The sequence below is a fragment of the Rutidosis leptorrhynchoides genome, chromosome 6, assembly GCF_046630445.1.
Source record: "Rutidosis leptorrhynchoides isolate AG116_Rl617_1_P2 chromosome 6, CSIRO_AGI_Rlap_v1, whole genome shotgun sequence".
NCBI classification, from domain to species: domain Eukaryota; kingdom Viridiplantae; phylum Streptophyta; class Magnoliopsida; order Asterales; family Asteraceae; genus Rutidosis; species Rutidosis leptorrhynchoides.
Window position 1 is genome coordinate 373,246,850 of NC_092338.1, and position 12,825 is coordinate 373,259,674.

At 31.6% G+C, this 12,825-nt stretch overlaps 1 non-coding gene across 1 annotated transcript; it reads left to right on the forward strand.

The window, feature by feature from the left end:
- The first annotated feature begins 863 nt into the window (after positions 1–863).
- Positions 864–970, forward strand: LOC139856543 (small nucleolar RNA R71). The gene has a single exon (XR_011762018.1). It is a non-coding gene; the product is annotated as a small nucleolar RNA R71 (small nucleolar RNA).
- Positions 971–12,825: the final 11,855 nt, after the last annotated feature.

Below are 12,825 nucleotides of genomic sequence, written 5' to 3' on the forward strand. Positions count from 1 at the left end.
CAGAAATTACAGGCATTTCAGGTGGTTTAAGTGTAATACCACTTCTTGTGGTAATGGCTTTAGCTGTTTCATTCGGGGGGTTAGCATTTGTATCGCTGGGTAGACTCCCCGGTTTTCTTTCTCCAATTAACCTTGCTAGGTTACTTACTTCTTGTTCCAGATTTTGGATTGAAGCTTGTTGATTTTTAAATGCTTGAGCATTTTGTTCATTAGTTTGTTTCTGAGATGTAAATAACTGGTTTTGAGATTCTATTAACTTTGCCATCATTTCATCCAAGTTGGTCTTTTTCTCATTGGTTTGTGGTGGTTTATTTGGAAAAATAGGCCTTTGCTGGTTGTAAGTATTATTAGGTACTTGTTGATTGCAAAGACCTTGTTGGTTGTTGTATGGAACATTTCGGTTATAATTCTGATTTTGATTGTAGTTTGGTCTTGGCGGTTGATAATTATTCTGATAATTATTTCCCGGCCTTTGGTTCATGTATGAAACATTCTCTCTTTGTTCCATTGTTTGTTCAACACTGAGACAATCTTTTGTCAAATGTGGTCCTCCACACTGCTCACAACTAATTCGTATTGTGTGAATATCTTTAGTCATCTTTTCCATTCATCTCTCGAAAGCATCTAACTTTGCGAAAATGGAATCAAAGTCATGGCTACAATCGGCTCTAGCCGCTTTAGATGAACGAAAAATATCTTTTTCTTGATGCCACTCATGTGAGTGGGATGCTGTATTATCAATAATTTAGTGAGCTTCGGTTGCGGTTTTCTTCATAATAAAACCACCAGCTGCTGTGTCGATGTCTTTTCGTGTAGCGACGTCGACTCCTTTGTAAAATATTTGGACTATTTGATAAGTATCTAGACCGTGTTGAGGACATCCTCTCAACATTTTTTCGAATCTTGTCCATGCCTCATATAACGTTTCATTTGGCTTTTGTGCGAATGTGGCAATTTCTCCTTGAAGTCTCACGGCTTTAGATGTCGGAAAGAATCTTTTAAGAAATTTCTCAACTAAAACATCTCATGTATCAATCGCTCCTTCAGGTAACGATTCTAACCAATCTTTGGCTTCTCCCTTTAAAGTCCAGGGAAACAATATGAGATAGATCTGTTCATCCTCAATTTCTCTGATTTTGAATAGAGTACAGATCCTATTAAAGGTTCGAAGATGTTCATTTGGATCTTCTTTTGGTGTACCACTAAATTGGCACTGATTATTTACCATGTGTAGGATTTGTCCTTTGATTTCATAATCTGGCGCATTAATGTCTGGTTGAGTAATGGCATGACCTTGGCCAGTGCGTGTAGCTCTCATTCGATCTTCCATACTTAGAGGTTCCTGATTTTCCATGATTGAATTTGTTGAATCTGAATCATTAGAGGATTCTGATTTAATGGTTTCTTCCTCGACAATTTCTGGATGAGTAATTTGTGGTTCAGGAGGAATGATTAGTGGTTCAGGATCTCTGAATTGTCCCTGAATATCCTTCGGGTTCTCAATTGTGAGGTTGGGTTCAAAAAATGGATTATCGGAAATTTGAATTGGAGTACTTATTCGACTAGATGATGATTCTAAAGAAAAATCAATGGCGACGATATTGGCTAGATGTCTTGATCGAGTTACAGGTGATGAACGTATAAAAGGTGGTGAACGTTTTGCTCGGTGCATTCACAGAATATCCTATTGGTTATAAAGATAAAAATTATATAAGTTATCAAATTAATAGACTTTTCTGATTTTGCCCACGTTTCGAATAGCCAATAGATGCAGCAGGTAGCCAGGACCCTTTAAATCGAAAATCCACAACTCGCCACTAACAAATCCAACTATTACTACGAACCAGAAAATTTTGGATGTCTATCAATTTAACCGCTTAAATAATTTTTCGTCGAAATTTAAAGAAGATAAAAATCTATGTCCTAAAAACTAGAGCGTAGAAATGAAAAAGAAAAAGAGCGTCGAAAAATAAGAGTCGAAAAATAAACGTCTAAAAACAAAAAGAAAGTAAAGCGTCGAAACTTAAAAGTCTAAAAACTAAAAATTAAAACTCGCGTCTAAAGGTATTAAAGCTTAAAAGGAATTCTAAACAGAAAACGGCAATAACTTAAAAAGGCACTAAAATCTATTTAAAACTAAAGCGATAAGCGACGTCGTAAAATTCTAAAGCGCTTAAATCTTAATTTAAAGAAAAATCACTTAAGGGATTTTACGGCAAAGCCTAAAAATCTAGAAATATAAAATAACTACGGCAAAAACTAAGTTTAAAACTAATTACGAACGAAAAATATACAAACTACGAAATAGACGATTAAAATATACAATTTATAAAAAGAGAAAAAATTGATAAAATTACTTATTTTTATAAAAATATTATTTTTATATTATTATTTTATAAAAGTATTAATCTATATAATTAATAATAATATTGAAACTTAAAATACAAATTAAAACTAAAACTAAAACTAAATAATAAAATATAAAACCCTAATTTAATTAATTAATTATAATTATAATTATTAAATCGTAACCCTAATCGTACGTCTGAGGTTGCAGTCCTGTCTTTTCACCTCATGCGACCGCATGAGGTATAAGTTGCCTGGCCATGCGATCACATGGATTTGGATACCAGGCCAGTTTTGTTGGGCTACTACAGTACCAGGCCCGTTTTCAGTTTTAATTATTATTATTATTTGTATTTATATTTATATAAAGTATTATATAATAAAACTTATATATATAAAAAATATTACTCATTAGTTTTTAAAACTTTTAACAAAAGAAATAAAAAATATAAACTTATTAATTTAAACACTTAAAAAAATATATATATATATATATATTTTAAGTTTTTATATTTTTGATATTCTAAACTTATATAAAAATATTTTTACAAAAATAACTTAAAAACTAATTTTTTTTATAGCGTTTCGCTTTCGTGTCCCCGGCAGCGGCGGCAAAAATACTTGATGTGTGCGAGGGGTAGTACGAAATAGATTGTATTTTACTACGAAATACTATTAAATACGATACAATTTTACACAAGCTATTTATTTATTTATTGAATGGATATACCTAAACCTTGCTACAACACTTATAGGCAGTGTACCTAATCGTAGAGTAGTGTCATTTTTAGTAAGTCCGGTTCGTTCCATAGGGATACAGTTGAGTTTAACGCTATATTTTTATTAACTATATTTGTGTGTGTATATATATATATATATATATATATATATATATATATATATATATATATATATATATATATATAAGTAATAGTATTATTATTATTATAAAGGGGAGTTTTACCGTTTAATGACCGGTTTGTCGATTTTAAATCCTAATGCAAAATATTAAATATAACTTAATTTAAAGCATAAAGTAAATGACGATAATAAAAATGTGATAAAATAAAAGTGCGATATTTTAAAGTTCGATAAATAAAATGACAATAAATAAAATGACGGTAAATAAAAGTACGATGAGATATAAATTAAGAGAATTATGCTTATTTAAACTGAGCCATTATGGCTCGTCGCTAGGGGGGTTCCTCGCAAAAAAAAAAAAAAAAAACTTCCGTAATCATGATGTTTGACGTGTTGATTTTAATTTATTACCATGGGTTAATTGTCCTTTGTCCTGGATTATTCGATATGTCCATCTGATTTTGTCCATAATAGTCCATCGGTCATAATTATAAAGTGTGTGGGTCTTCGGCAAATTAACCTTATACCCGAAGTCAAATATTCCAACTAATTGAGGATTCAAACTGTAATAAGGTCTTAATACTTTGTTTAATGAATACACCAGGTTATCGACTGCGTGTAATCCAAGGTTTTAATACTTTGTTAACAAATACACCAATTACCCTTGAATGTAATCCACCCCTGTTTTAATGAGTCCATTGACTATTAATCCATCCCCGTATCCGGTCAAATGAACAATTATTTGTATTTATAAATATCCCGCCCACCGTACCCAATCAAGCGTATGTGGTTATATATAGATACGTCAAATTGTATCCTTTATATTAAATTAACAAGATATCATTTAGCTAATTAAATATAAAGCCCATTAATAGCCCATAGTCCAATTTCTACAAGTGTCGGTCTTTTGTCCAAACCCCAATTATGGTCCAAAGCCCAATAACTCCGTCTTAATATTTAGTCCAACATCATGATTACTTCAGCTTAAATAAACATAATAATAACTTAGCTACAAGACATTAATTTAAAAAGGTTGAACATAACTTACAATGAGTATTTATCGCGTAGTGTTACACGGACAGAGTTTCGACTTACAAACTTAAAACATTCGCTACTATAACCTTATTATTATTAACTTAATATTAAAATTATAATTATAAAATATAAATATAAATATATATTGAGAGAGTGAGAGATAAGATTGAATAAGGTGTAATTTACTCGTCGAATATAGTGGTATTTATAGGACCTAGCCAAGTTTTCTGGCTCATGCGATCGCATGGAGATAAAGCCTCCAGGCCATGCGATCGCATGGCTCCCTTTTACAGCTCAGGATCTTTTGTTTTCTTGTTTACCGACGTTTTATTTTAATATATATAATATAATATATATAATTTTATATAATTATATATATATATTATATTATATTCTTATACATAGTTGACTTGTAATTTTAAGTCCGTTGCGTCGCGCGTTGATAGTTGGTTCAGGTCTCGGTTCTGGATTTTCGAACGTCCTTTCGTACGATTTAATATCTTGTACTTTGCGTTTCGCGGCTTGTACTCTTGTAATTTTTAGACGTTTCTCATCAATAATTTGAACCACTTGGATTGTACTTTGTACTTTTTAGCGTTTTAGTCGTTTGCGTCTTCAAATCGTCGAATCTGTCTTTTGTCTTCACCTTTTATTATTTAAACGAATATCACTTGTAAATAGAACAATTGCAACTAAAATGTAACGACCCTGGATTTTCCAACTTTTATTATTAATATTTATTATTAATACTTGCGCTTTATTAAATGTATTTTTATACATTTACTTGTTATCATAATTGACTTTACATGCTCGACTTGTCTTTGTGACACACGTACTTTTCACGAATAATATTTGGAATATTATTTACATTCATGATTAATTATTATTAATCATTTTTAATTAACTAATGTTAGTAGTTAATTACTTGGGCTTATTTATTTAATTTGTTGCATACTTACATGGACTTGTACTTGGGCTTATATACTTGGACTTGGAAGCCCACCCTACCACTTAATGGACTAGTAAGCCCATCTTTTATGCTAGTATTTCATTAAGACAAAACATGGGTTAATTAAGCTAAATAGGAGACAAAGTGTGTAAGCATGCATGTGTATCAACTTCCAATACTTTTAACTTGTTACTCATCCTAGCATACACCAAACTCCAATACATGAAAGTTGCAAATTTGACTTCCCTTTTTGTGTTCTAAACCGTCGGCCACTATGCTCAAGGAGGGAGTTCAAGTCTTATTTTGTGTTACTTATTTACTTCCATTTCACTTCCTTTACACACACATACATACCACACTTCATTTCTCTCGCATTTTCTCTCTACTTTATAAGTAACAAATTTCATTTTTCTTTCTTTTTCTTCCATGAAAACCGCCATCAATCATCATCATTACTTGTTGCTTGTTGCTTGTTGTTATTGTTAAAGATCAAGTTTTCTAACTTGTATCTTCATGTAATCTTGGTGATAGTTAAAGCTAAGGGGTATAAAATACTATAAAATTTTAGCAGGAAATACTATTAAATACGATACAATTTTACACAAGATATTTATTTATTTATTGAATGGATATACTTAAACCTTGCTACAACACTTATAGGCAGTGTACCTAATCGTACAGTAGTGGAGTTTTTAGTAAGTCCGGTTCGTTCCACAGGGAAAATCTTTTAATCAAAGCTTAACGCTATATTAGTTTACTTTTATAAAAATACAAATATATATATATATATAAGTAATATTATTATTATAAAGGGGGGTTTTTACCGTTTAATGACCGGTTTGTCGATTTTAAAACTTTAGTCGCAGTTAAAACCAAATGTAAAATAATAAATAAATACAAGACTTAATTTAAAGCGTAAAGTAAATAACGATAATGAAATTGCGAATAATAAAAGTGCGATAAAATAAACTTGCGATAATTAAAAAGTACGATAATTAAAAGTGCAATTAAATACAATAACAATAAAAATGCGATAATTAGAAGTGCAATTAAATATAAAATAAAGGAAATTAAATATAAAATAAAATAATTATGCTTATTTAAACTTCCGTAATCATGATGTTTGACATGTTGATTTTAGTTTTATGCCCATGGGTTAATTGTTCTTTGTCCTGGATTATTTAATATGTCCATACGGATTTGTCCATAATAGTCCATCAGTCATAAATATAAAGAGCGAAAGCCTTCGTCAAATTATTCTTATTCCCGAAGTCAAATATTCCAACTAATTGGGGATTCGAATTGTAACAAGGTTTTAATACTTTGTTTAATGAATACACCAGGTTATCGACTGCGTATAAACCAAGGTTTTACTACTTTGTTAACAATTACACCAATTACCCTTGAATGTAATTCACCCCTGTTTCAACAAGTCTATTAACTATTAATCCAGTTCCGTGTCCGGTAAAATGAATAATTATTGGTATTTATAGATATCCCGCCCACCGTACCCAGTCAAGCGTATGTGGTTATATATAAATACGTCGAATTATAAGTTTGTATATTAAATTAACAAGGTATTGTTTAGTTAATATAAAACCCATTAATAGCCCATAGTCTAAATTCCACAAGTGTCGTTCTTTTATCCAAACCCCAATTATGGTACAAAGCCCAATTACCCAATTTTAGTAATTAGCCCAACATCATGATTACTTCGTTTTAAATAAGCATAATAATAACTTAGCTACGAGACATTAATGTAAAAAGGTTGAACATAACTTACAATGATTAAAAATAGCGTAGCGTTACACGGACAGAATTTCGACTTACACCCTTACAACATTCGCTAACATACCCTTATTATTAGGATTTAAAATTAAAATATAAATATAAATATATTTACGTATACATATATAGAGAGAGATTGAATTATGGATGTTTTTTTACGATCAGAATGCGCGAGCTTTATAGGCAGTTTCAACATTTGGGGCTCCGCGACTCGCGGCCCTTTTCTTCTTCAAACTCCGTGAGTCGCGGAGATCGTTTTTACAGCTCACCCACATTTGGCTCTTTGTTTGCCGACGATTTATTTTATAAATATAATATATATATAATTAATATAATTAATTATATATTATATTATATTTATATACATAGTTAACTTGTGATTTTTAGTCCGTTGCGTCGAGCGTTGAGAGTTGACTCTGGTCCCGGTTCCTGATTTTCGAACGTCCTTGCGTACTATTTTATATCTTGTACTTTACGTTTTGAATCTTGTACTCTTGTAATTTCGAGACGTTTCTTATCAATAATTGGAACCTCTTTGATTGTATTTTGTACTTTTGAGCTTTTTGGTCGTTTGCGTCTTCAATTCGTCGAATCTGTCTTTTGTCTTCACCTTTTATTATTTAAACGAATATCACAATTGCAACTAAAAGCTTGTCTTTCTTGAGGAATAATGCTATGAAATATATGTTCGTTTTTAGCATTATCAAATATTTCCACACTTGAGCGTTGCTTGTCCTCGAGCAATATAGTCTTGAAATACTAGAATCACTTCTTTATTCTTCACACTTTGTACATTAGTGATTTCTTTACGGCGGTATAAACAATGGTAGTAACGATATGGTTTACATTCCCACATGACTATAAAAATTTAGATCCATTAAGGAAATTGGATCTTTATGAAAACATTTGATCTTTTGAAAATTAAATCTAGTTTTTACCCTAGATAAGTTTTCCGGAATAACCCTTCACCGGTGTTTGCAAATTATTTTTGTGGGTTTGGTGGGTTTCAGATTTGAAAATTTTAGCTCAAAACTTGCGGTTTTGTGTCACCCACTTGCTAACCTTGTATTAGGAAAGCAACACGTCCAGTTTACTTGTCCCGTATATTACCTTTCGATAAACTACCGTCCGGTTGTAAAGGAAAGCGTTGAACAAGCAACTGTTAAGGCAATGTCCCCTGACATGCTTTTAATTTTGGTCTATAACGTGTCGGACGCAATTACTATCCTTTGTAGGAGCAATAGTAAAGCTCACCCTTTTAATTTTTCAGTCTGGCACAAGGTCCTGTCTTTGACCATGCTATGCAACCACCGTTCTTACGGTTGATACCCGATTTGGTTCAGGTGACCTAATAAATTCCAGGTGAATTCCTAGGTTTGTAATTTTGATCAAAATATTTTCTCGTTCAGGCTCGAGTTTAGATATCATTGAATTCCATGAGTTTGTAATTCTCAATCTTTAAGGTCAATCTCAAGGATTGAGTAATATCAGGCATAAAAGCTGATTTTTGATCTTTTAAGGAGATTATCCTTTCTGGGGATCTGATTTATTAGTCTTATCAAGCTAATTTGCACGGTGCCCCCCCATTGTACGAGATAAATCCTTCTCATGGTTAGGATAAATCTGACCACCTGGCGACCCTGTTTGATGCTGAGGTCCGTGGATTTTCTGCTGATTTTAGTGATGACTTTTTTAGATTTTTCGTCAACCTACAGCTGGTCTGGACGACAACTTCTTGACCTAAATCAAGAAGCGCGTGTCTTTTTCAGAAGACTTTACTTCCTTTTAATGATGGAATTGATTCATCGTGTAGATCCATCTCTTCTTTTCTTTCATCGGGTAAAACAGTTTAGTTTAGTCCAAAGCAAAAGTATTTTCAGTTATTTGTTACAGAAATATGTGACATATGTTTAAAATATCTTGGTAAATTTTCCCACACTTGGCTTTTATTTTCCTTTTTATTGTCCTCTATTCCATTTTAAATGAATTTTAACATTTTGGTTTGTTTCTCAATTTATGTCCTTTCCGAGGTAACAATAATTTCGGTGTTAAAACCTAGTTTTATCGTTCATAAATATGTATAAACATGATTTTGAGTTCATTTAGTTGAAAATTTTGAAAAATTTTACTAGAATTGGGTAGTCAGTATATAAGACTAGGGCTGTTCTTTATTATCAGAGAGCACTAGATTCTAATACAACTACTACTTTACTAGTATTTCTAATGGTAACCAAGTGTATAAAGTAAAAATTTTAAAATCCGAAAGAATTTAACCCCTTCCCACACTTAAGATCTTGCAATGCCCTCATTTGCAAGAAATCAGTAACAATTTAAATTATTGAGGGTGATTTGTGTGAAAATGATTAAATTTTACCAAAGTTTCCAAACATATTTGTGTTTGCTTGCTGAATGATAAATGGTGCATATCATTTGTTCATTCCGTCTTGTTGTTATTTCACATATATTTTGCATCTTGTCGTCAAAATTAGTTGCTTTTGTTGAACTTAATGCCAGTCTTTGAAAATGCGTTGTTTTACCCTGTTGTGTACATAAAATAAACTGCAAACATATATACATATTTTTGAAGTTTGGTATATTACCCCACATTCAAAAATTATTAAAATCTAAGAATAAAAGTTAGAAAATTATAAAAACTATTACAATATTAACATACGTATTAAACGTATCAACATTACAAATTACAAAATAAATAAAACTAAGTAGACTAGGGATGATACTGATACCAGTAGGGGTTCCATGCATAACCATAGGTGCTATAAAATGCTTCGGCTGGGTTATACGTAGGATACGGTGGTTGAATCTCTATAGACCAGGGAGGGAATATGGGCGATGGAGTAGGAATATAGTTTCTACCTATATGTTAGCAATAAGCTATGATTTGGTTTTGATGAACTTGCCAATCTTCAAATGCTCTATGTCTAGCATTTTCATACTCTTGTGAAGCTATAAACCTTTGCATTTCTGCCATTTCATTTCCCCCTCCTACATTACCTTGCTGTTGGTTTCTCTCAACTTGTGGATGTCTACCATGGTATTGTACTGCGGCGTTATTTCGCCTCTTCAAAACCTTCGCACCATGGTATACATTTAAACCTATTGTATCGCGGGGTTCTGGTTCTTCGATTAGTAATCCCCCCCGACTTATATCCACACCGAGATATTCAGCAATCAAAGTAATAAATATACCACCTCCTATTATGCTATGCGGTCTCATCCCCCTAACCATAGCTGATAAATAATAACCCACACAATAAGGTATACTTACAGCGCTTTATGGGTCTCGAATACAGATATGGTAAAACAAATCCTGTTCATTTACATTTTCCTTATTCTTACCTCTTTGTGTAATCGAATTAGCTAAAAACCTATGAATTACTCTTAACTCTGCTCTATCTATATCCAAATAAGAGTAATTTCCCCCCTTTGAATCGGTGATGGCTTGTCATTTGACTCCATACACCATGCGTATCAAAATTTTCGTCTATCTTCCTACCGTTCAATATCAACCCTCTACAATCGGCAGATGCTAACTCCTCAGGCGTATATATACGTAAAGCCTGAGCCATGTCTAGTAAAGACATGTGGTGCATCGAACCTCCTAACAAAAATCTAATAAAAGATCGATCGGTTAAACTAGCTACCCGATCATTTAATTCTATACTACACAACAATTCTTCACACCATACTTTATATACAGGTCTACGCATGTTGAATAACCGTACCCAATCGTTAAAAGTAGAATTACCATACCTCTGTGTAAGTAATTCCCTAATTGGCCCAGCCAATTCTACAGCTTCTAATGGTCCCCATTCTATGACCCTAGGTACTTCAACAGCTTTAGAATGAAGAGTATGCAAACCCCTTTGGTATTTTGGATAATCTATCCAAAGTCTGTCAAATCTCAGGTTCGGGTGCAAATCTTCCAAGTGCATATCAGAAAATGTCATGACTGGATGAGGTATATCTTGTTTGTAGTAGTTATCCACCTCCTGTTGTTCCGTATTCTCAGTAGGAGCATTGCGAGCTTGGGATGAAGATTCACCCCTTTCAGTCTGCAAAACATATCAAACACAATTTTTGTGCATCCAAATATGCATTAGTGTCAGCAAAATCATCAATCAAAATAATTACAATGACATTTCCAATTTATATCAAACTTAAGCTCATTTTCATATTTTCATCAAATCTACACTTTTTCAAATAAGCATATACGAAAATGTTCGCCAAGTTCATAAGCATTCAACTCAAATAACATGTCAAAATAATCATTACTAGCAATTAAACAAGTTTCAAATGGCATTATCTCTCAAAAATCAAGTTCATGAATTTTAGACTTGAAAAAGTCCACTTTAATTCTCAAAATCATGTTTAGGCTGAAAGTTTGGATCATTTAACTACCTAAACATGTTACACTACTTAATTTAGCAACAATTCATGACAAAAATCGGCCATAACCTGTTTATATCAAAAAGCCCCAAATTGCACAAGAACACAAACCCTGGATTACTCAAAATTTGAAGTTTAAGGCTTCTAATCATGTTAAATAGCAACAATCTAGGTTATACAGGCATAATACATAAACAATTTAAGCATAATTACACTAAAAAGCATCAAAATCAAATTGGGTATAAAATTGCTCAAGAACACTAATTTTCGGATTAAATGGTGTTTAGGTGTAGAAATTTACCGTTTTTCTTGAGTAATTCCTTGATAGCATCCTTCTTAACATGATTTTAGTAAAAGATTTGATGATTAACGGTGAAAAATTGTGAATTTGGGAGGTCTTTTTCGTGTATTTTCGGGTTTATTTTCGGGTTATTTTCGCAGTTTTTGTGGTGTGGGGATGTTCAACTGATCAGTTTTTGCGTTTTATTTTTTTTCTGTATTTTGGTCCCTCCGCGAGTCGCGGTGTTTGACCCTTCAAACTCCGCGAGTCGCGGAGTTTGTATTTTTTTTTTATATATCTTATACTAATTAAAACAATTAAGTAATTAATTTTAAAATTTTGTTTCCCTTGTTATTTAGGACGAGGTCGTTTCGGATCGATGTCCTAGTCCGTCCTTCGACTAAATTTTAAAATTTGTCTTTTTCAAGCGATTGTTTTAAAAGCTAAGATTTTTTGTTTTTTGTTTTTTTATGTTTTTGGCATACTTTAATTCAATAAGATTAAAAATAATGATAATAAAAGTTCTCGTCCCTCCCTCGGGTAAAGCAATTTCGGTTCAAAGACCTAGTCTTCAACTTACGACGAATTTTAAAAATCATATTTTTAACTTAATGAGATAAAGTAAATTTTTGTTTTTAAATTCACACAAATTAAATATAAAATTCAAAATTAATATTAAAAATTCACACCAAACTTAAAATTTAAAATGCATAAAAATAAAATTCATATTTTAAAAATTAAAAAATTCACACCAAACTTAATTTAAAAATTCATATTATAAATTCACACCAAACTTATATTAATTTTTTTAATATTTACAATTTTAAATATATTGATTTTACAAAGTTTACAATTTAAGATTTATATATTAATTTTAAAAAAACATGGTAAAAATAAAATTAAAAATCTTTTTGGCTTTTTATCCCACTTTAATCAATCAAATATTATCAAAAATATGCGCCCCTTTTTTCGGTAAAGTAATTTCGGTTCCAAGACCTAATTTAACTCATGACGAATTTTTGAAATATTTTGGGTTGATTGATTAAAGATATTTATACCTTAAGAATAAACGTTAAATTTCGCAGTGATGTAATAAATTTTTGAATGATATCAATAATTTCGGTCGCCAAACCTAATTTTATTCAATACCAATTTAATA